This window comes from Cynara cardunculus (assembly GCF_001531365.2).
Source record: "Cynara cardunculus var. scolymus isolate 2C chromosome LG 12, CcrdV1, whole genome shotgun sequence".
NCBI classification, from domain to species: domain Eukaryota; kingdom Viridiplantae; phylum Streptophyta; class Magnoliopsida; order Asterales; family Asteraceae; genus Cynara; species Cynara cardunculus.
Genome location: NC_037539.1, coordinates 35187774 through 35196073, shown reverse-complemented (window position 1 = coordinate 35196073; position 8300 = coordinate 35187774).

The following is an 8300-nucleotide window of genomic DNA, read 5'->3' as shown; positions in this document are numbered from 1 at the left end:
AAACAGTTTGTAGAAGGGGGGGATGAATACAAACACAAAGTTTTCAAATTTAAAATATATATTGATAGAGAAGATCAATACAGATTTTACAAGATTGTTTGCGAAAAGATAAGGTATAGGAAACCTATCTAAACAACCTTTGGTTACACACAGAGCTTTAGCAAATACAAGAAAAGAGAATGCTAAAAGAAATATCTTTTACTTAAGTTAGAAGAAACTTGAAGTAAGAATATGGTAAGAGAGTGATGCGCGCACTCTGCATGGAGAAGAAACACTTCTATTTATATCCAGTGCATTAATTGAACATTTAATGTAGTAAGGTAGGGTTTAGAGTGTGTGTCAAGCCTTAAGAGGAAGGCTTGTCTTTTGCTACAGTGAATAGTACGAAAGCACATTTCTTGAGCAGACATCCTTGCCTAAAGTTGGTGGACAAAGAGTCGACTAATCGGCTCCGTACCGTACTAACTTTAGTAAGGGTATGGGTTTGTCCTTTGTGTGCAAAAGGACAAGACAACAACAATCGTGCTAAGCAAGCTTCCTTTGATCGCTGAATGCTGGAATAACCTGGAGGTCTCATCATCATTCGCTGAAGCTAGAACAGTCTTCACACATTTGTAGATAGGCTCGTAATCATTGAATACCGCTTCAGATCACGTACTCGCCAGTCTCTAATCTTCAGTTTCAGTCTTCGACATTCGCTAAAGGTTCTTTAGTGTGAGTGTTGTCTTCTTGAAGTATTGTTTGTCTCTGAGTTTTACAAAACAAGCTTCTCAGCGATCACTGAACATACTCAGCGTATGATCGCTGGAACTGAAAATACATAAACAAAATTACATCGATAGATAAAAGGGATTATCATCAAATCATTGAGAGAGAGGATCAACATATATATATATATATATATATATTTCACTCATACACACTTCTTCCTTCCTCTTATATATCGATTTTCATAGTATTATAATTGTGTTCACATTTTTCACTTAATCAAGGATTGTCCGCTCTAGCAGATAAAAATGTTTAAATATATTATATATATATATTATATATATATATATATATATATATAAGGTTGGGTTTACGTGAGACCAACTTATAGCTGATTCGACCATCTAAACCATTGGATTCTCTCTTTCCCTCACAAACCAATCTTATTCACCATCATAGTCGACTCCTCTTTCTAGCCGATTTCTTTGTCCAACCCCATCCCCTCACTCACTAATTTGATCATCTCCTAAAATATCCAATCAGCCACCATCTGCTCAAACCTTCTCATCAGTTACTATTTCATGTAATCGATAATCCATCTAATCCAATAAGATGATAAGTTGATCTTGATCAAAACCAATGTCAATATGATCCAATGATATATCTCATCAAAATCTGATATAAGATAATCAATCCAATCAACTATGATCATTTAATATGATCAGATCCTATACTTCATCTGGTCCAAAACCTCTTCTGATTTCCCTCTCTGCCCTGATTAAATTGTCTTCGTTATAGAAAATCCAGGATTTTATTTTAAAGAATAATCAGATGAGGCAGTTGTTGGAAAAAATGGGTTTTTTCCCATTTTAGAGCATAATATTTTGAACTTAAATAATCTCAATTTATGTATATTATTGTAGTTGATATTCTCCTCCGTAATCTTCGTTTCGACACATTGAATGTCAAAAACGGACTTTGTATGAATGAGAAATTAATCAACAAAGTAAGGTATTAGAAGGAAGTGTAAAGTGGGTAAATGGCTATTTGACCCATCCCACCTAAGAGGAAGAGTAAAAAGAAAGAGGGTTTATAAGTATAAACAATTCATGGGATTGTAAGATTTATAGCACAAGGCTCTCTCTTGCGCGCGCAGGGGGGTGCACATGTGAACCAGAAATGGTTTCAGTTAACTGAATTACCAGAAAAAGTTCAGACACATTTTAACAAAATTTTATTTCTTACTTTTCGTAACTGATATATTAATGGGGGATTTCGGTTTCAATTACATAATTAAAACCTGAATCAATTTGATTTTGGTTTTGGTTTCTTAATTAAGAAATAAATCAATACCATTTTGGTTTTGATTTCATTATTAATATTGTATTAATCATTAGCCTATCGGTTACAAAAGTGGCAATATAAATAGACCACTCATCCAACCAGAAATCACACCGAAAATGATCTACCTCTTCTTCTTCTTACTTATGTGTTAACTACCTACTGTCAAGGTAATATTCGGGCCTTCTTAGGTTCAACGGTCTCGAAGAACCTCTCTTGCTGTTTTATCCTGGGAAACAAAGGTTCATAGTGGGACGAATATGTCTTAAGGACACTGTGTTAAACATAGGCCTCAACATATTGTACTTCTTTGTTCGTTCTTTTCATACGTTATCTTAAATATATTCCTACAAGCTTAAGACAAATTCGTCATGAAAACGAACTTAAAGAACTCTAATTGTCTTAACTGTCTTGCTTTCCTATTGTTTAAAAAAAGTTACTGCTATTTAACAGCAACCTTCTGCAGTTTATTTTCTGCATTTCTCTAATAGTTTTCTGCAGTTTTGCTACTGTTTTAAACGACATATTTCTGTTGTTTTCAACTTAGTTTAAACAATTTCCTGCAATTTTCTGCAATTTTTTAAGGGAAAAAACTGTTGTTTTCAAAATAGGGAAAAAATCTGTAGTTTTTTTACTGTTTTACAAGATTGTTTTGGTTTAGTTTGGGTGTATCTCGGTTATTCTAAAACACTCGATTTGGTGTTTAATTTGCAGAATGACAACCGAGAAATTTTAGACTTCCCAACCTTTCCATACCACTCCGGTTTCACACGGAAACCCTTCGATTAACTTGTCGGTTAATCATGCAGAGCACTTTAAGAGGTGGCAACTAAAGATACTCTTCTATTTTAACTACTTTGAATCTTGCATGATTCTTTACTGAAGAGGCTCCTAAGATCGCTGAAGGACAAGAGAACTTCCAAACTGTGAGCGCGATTGAGGCTTGGAAACATTATGATTTTTTATGCAGGAATTATGTTCTTAATGGACTTGTTGACTCACTCTACAATGTGTACTGTGTGAAGAAAACGGCTAAAGAGTTGTGGGACTCACTAGAGAAAAAGTACAAAACTGAAGATGTTGGCACCAAGAAAGTTGTGGTTTCTCGGTTTCTTGATTATAAAATGATCGATAATAAGACCGTTATTAGCCAAGTCAAAGAACTCCAAGTATGCATGACATCCAAGCCGAAGGTATGGTTATTAGTGAGACCTTTCAAGTTGCGACAATGATTGAGAAACTACCCCCCGGTTTGGTAAATTTCAAAAAGTATTTAAAGAACAAACGAAAGGAAATGACTATAGAGGAGCTCATTGTTCGTCTCCGCATTGAAGAGGACAATAAGAAAGCACAAAAGAAAGGTTGTGTTCCAACTTCTAAGAAAGCCAATTTGGTGGCACATGGTTAATCTTCGGTAAGGAACAAATTTGTGAAAGGTAAGAACATAAAGAAAGGGAAGGGTGCCCACATGGGAGCAAAGGGTTGAACTTTTAAGAAGAAGTTTCAAGGGAATATTATAATTGTGATCGACCGGATCACTGCTCCGCTAATTGCAAACTTCCAAAGTGCGATAAAGCTAAGGAGGTTAATGTTGTGGAAAAGATCACTCAAGATGTGTCTGACATCGACCTTGCAGCGATTATTTTTGAAGTCAACCTCATAGACTCAAGCCCGAGGGAATGGTGGATCGATACGCTACCCGTCATATATATTCTAATCGAGAGTGGTTTAATAACTTCTAAGTTATTGACAATGGCGACAATCTCTTAATGGGGAATTCGGCTACTTCGAAGGTCAAGGGAAGTGGAACGGTTGTTTTAAAGATGACATTTGGAAAAGAGCTCACATTGAATGATGTGTTGTATGTACCTAAAATCCATAAGAACTTAGTTTTAGGTTGGTTGCTAAACAAGCATGGTTTTCACTTGGTTTTTGAGTCGGATAAGTTTGTGCTTACTAAAATGGGTATGTATGTTGGAAAAGATATTGCCAATAGTGGCATGTTTAAGTTGAATATAATGGCTATTAATCCTTAAATGAATGAAATGAATAACTCTTCCATTTATTTGCTTGAGTCTTCAAATATTTGACATGTTAGACTTGGACATGTTAACTTTGATACTCTTCGTCGTTTAATCAAACTTGAATACATACCTCATTTTCATATTGACTCTAAGTACAAATGTAATACATGTTGAATCAAAATTAACTTGAACATCATTCAAGTCAATTGAAAGGACTATCGAACCCCTTGGTTTAATTCACATGGATGTGTATGATATGAAGTCGACCCCATCTAGAGGTGGAAACAAGTACTTTATCACTTTCATTGACGATAACAGTGAACTTTGTTATGTCTACTTACTTAAAAGTAAAGATGAAGCAATAGACAAGTTTGAAGTGTATAAAAGTGAGGTTGAGAACCAACTAAGCAAAAAGATTAAAGTACTAAAAAGTGATCGTGAAGGTGAGTATGTATCACCATTTAAAGAATTTTTTATGCAACTCATGGCATTAGACATGAGTTTACCGCACCTTATTCACCACAACAAAATGGCATCACGAAAAGAAAAAACCGTACTTCAAAGAAAATGATGAATGTCATGTTGATAAGTTCGGGAAATCCCCCAGCCCATGTGCGGGGAAGCTGTTTTGTTGGCAAATTACCTTTAAATAAGATACCCCGCAAGAAAACGGATAAAACACCATACAAAAATTGGACGAGTATAAAATCATCTTATAAATACCTTCGAGTATGGGGGTGTCTCGCTAAGATTGTCGTACCTTCACCCAAGGTTATAAAGATAGGGCCCAAAACTGTTGACTGTATATTTATTGGATATGCACAAAACAGTAGTGCTTATTGTTTCCTTGTGGAAGAGTCCAAAGTACCTGACATTCACAATGGCACAATAATGGAATCCAGAAATGCATCATTTTTTGAAAATGTATTTCCTTGTCTGAATAAAGGAAAAAAGAGTCATAATGATGCAACTTCACATGAGATAGAACTGGATGAAGAGATAGAGCCTCGACAGAGTAAAAGGGAAAAAGTAGAGAAATCATTTGGTGATGATTTCTATACTTATATTGTTGAAAAAGAACATGAAACTTACCGAGAGGCGGTCAATTCGTCTGAAGGACCTCAATGCAAAAAGGCAATTAGATACGAAATGGATTCCATCTTGTAAAACCATACATGGGTGTTAGTAGAACTACCTCAAGGTTGCAGACCATTAGGCTAAAAATGGATTTTCAAGAAGAAAATGAAAGCGGATGGCTCCATTGACAAATACAAGGCCAGGTTAGTAATCAAATGATACAAACAAAAAGGTGGTCTTCATTATTTTGATACGTATTCTCTCGTAACACGTATAACATCTATCAGATTGGTGCTTGCTATTGCTTCTATTAGAAAAATGGAAGTACATCAAATGGATGTTAAAACAGCCTTTCTAAATGGTGATTCAGAAGAAGAGATTTACATGGAACAACCTGAGGGGTATGTTTCACCCGGACAAGAGTCTAAGGTTTGAAAACTTTTAAAGTCATTGTATAGATCATAACAAGCCCCTAAACAATGGCATCAAAAGTTTGACCATGTGATGTTGGAACATGGATGCAAAATAAGCGAATATGACAAAGGTGTTCACGTTAAAAACACTGTAGATGGTTATATTATCTTGTACCTTTATGTTGATGATATGCTTATCGTTGGTAGTAACTATAAAATGGTTCAATTGTCAAAGAACATGCTAAAAGCAAGACTTGACATGAAGGATATGGGTTTGGCCGATGTAATCCTTGGAGTTAAAATCATGAGGACTCCAAATGGACTTGTATTAAGTCAACACATTATGTAAACAAAATTCTAGAGAAATTCAATTCTAATGGTTCTGCTATAGCTTGAACACCAATTGATACAAGTCATCATCTGAGTAAAAATAGAGATAAAGGCATTGCACAAGTAGAATACTCAATAATTATTGGCAGTCTAATGTATCTGATCAGTTGTACAAAACCTGACTCAGATTTTTCAATAAGCAGACTAAGTAGATATATGAGTAATCCGAGTGATGAACATTGGAAAAGTATTACTAGAGTATTATGATACTTGAGGTACACTCGCACCCATGGATTGCACTATATGAGATATCCTAAGGTAATTGAAGGATATATTGATGCAAATTGGATATCTGATATAAAAGATTCCAAATCAACCAATAGGTTTGTGTTTACACTCGGTGGTGGAGCTATATCATGGAAGTCCTCTAAACAAACAGTTATAGCAAGGTCCACCATGGAATCTGAGTTTATAGCACTTGATAAATGTGGAGAAGAAGTTGAGTGGTTATGACAGTTTTTGGAGGATATTCCAAGATGGCATAAACCAGTTTCTACAATCTCTATTCATTGCGACAGTCAATCAACAATTGGACGAATGCAAAGTATTATGTATAATGTTAAGTCTCGACACATACCTAGAAGACATAATACCATTAGACAACTACTCTCTACCGGGGTTATCTCTATCGACTATATAAAGTCAAAGGATAATATCGTGCATCCGCTAACAAAAGGTTTTAATGGGGAGTTAGTTTTAAAATCATCAAAAGGAATAGGACTGAAGCCGTGAATGAAGAAGTTATTGTGAAGGAAAACCCAACCTAGTTGACTAGAGATCCTAAGATCTAAGTTCAAAAGGACAGCCTAATTGCATATGACTGAATTGAATCACTGTGGGAGTAACTCCAACCGATTCCTAAAACAGACAGTGATGCAGGTTAAGCTTATAGTCGTTGATGAAAGGCATCATAATCGTCAAGAACTAGCCTTTATTGATTTATTAGAATCACCTATGTGAGAGAGAAGTGGGCTCGCTTCAAAGGTAATTGCATGGGGCTCAATTTCTACAAGCTCTTGCAGAACCAAGGAAATGTGCATAACCATAACGACTATAACTATGAGAACCTGACTAGGTCAAAAGAACCATGTGAGAAACAAATATGTATTTCTCAAGGGAAGGTTCAAAGGCTAAGTCCACCTATCCTATGTATGATCCAACTGCTGGATTTTATTTTGACAGTACAAAAGTTAGATCAATTTTCATTCATAGGGGGGTTGTTGGAAAAAATGGGTTTTTCTCATTTTGGAGCACAATATTTGGAACTTAAATAATTTTAATTTATGTAGATTATTGTAGTTCGATATTCCCATCCGTAATATCTTCGTTACGAGACATTGAACGTCAAAAATGGACTCCATATGCATGAGAAATTAATCAACAAACTAAGGTATTAGAAGGGGGTGTAAAGTGGGTAAATGGCTATTTGAGCCATCTCACATAGGAGGAAGAGTAAAAAGAAAGAAGGTTTATAAGTAGAAACAATTCATGGGATTGTAACACTTATAGCACCAAGGCTCTCTCTTGTGCGCACAAGGGGGGTGCAAATGTGAATCGAAAATGGCTTCGGTTAACTGAACTTGTGTGCGGACACGAATGTACCATCGGTCAAAAGTTTAGACACATTTTGCCAAAATCTTATTTCTTTCTTTTAGTAACTGATATATTAATGGGGGAGTTAGATTTCAATTATATAATTTAAACCTGAATCAATTCGATTTTGGTTTTGATTTCTTAATTAAGAAACAAATCAATACCATTTCAGTTTTGATTTCATCATGAAGTCCATAGTAATCATTAGACTATCGGTTACAATCCAACCAAAAATCACACTGAAAACAGTATGCCTCTTCTTCTTCTAACTTCTGTGTTAACTACGTACTGTCAAGGTAATATTCGGGCCTTCTTAGGTTCGGCGATCTCGAAGAACCGCTTTTTTGTTGTATCCTGGGAAACAAACGTTCATAGTGGGATGAATTGGTTTTAAGGACATTGTGTTAAACACAGACCTCAGCACGTTTTACTACTTCGTTCGTTCTTTGCGTATGTTGTCTTAAATATATTCCTACAGCATTCACATCTAGATGTAAATGGTCAATATCAATGTTTTTTATGATATATCAATCCCCACTTTCTAACCTCACCCTTCTAAAGACCTCATTTCCTCCCTCTCTCCTCTCTCCTTTTTCTTGCACATCAGTCATCTACTTCTACCTCACACCTATAAAATTATCATTACCTTTTTCTCTTCTCTCTCCTAAAATAACTTTTTATTTTTTTTCTCTCTCTCTATATCTCTTTCCAAAAGAAAATTTAATTAAAAATTCATGCAAAAAGAAGATTTCTA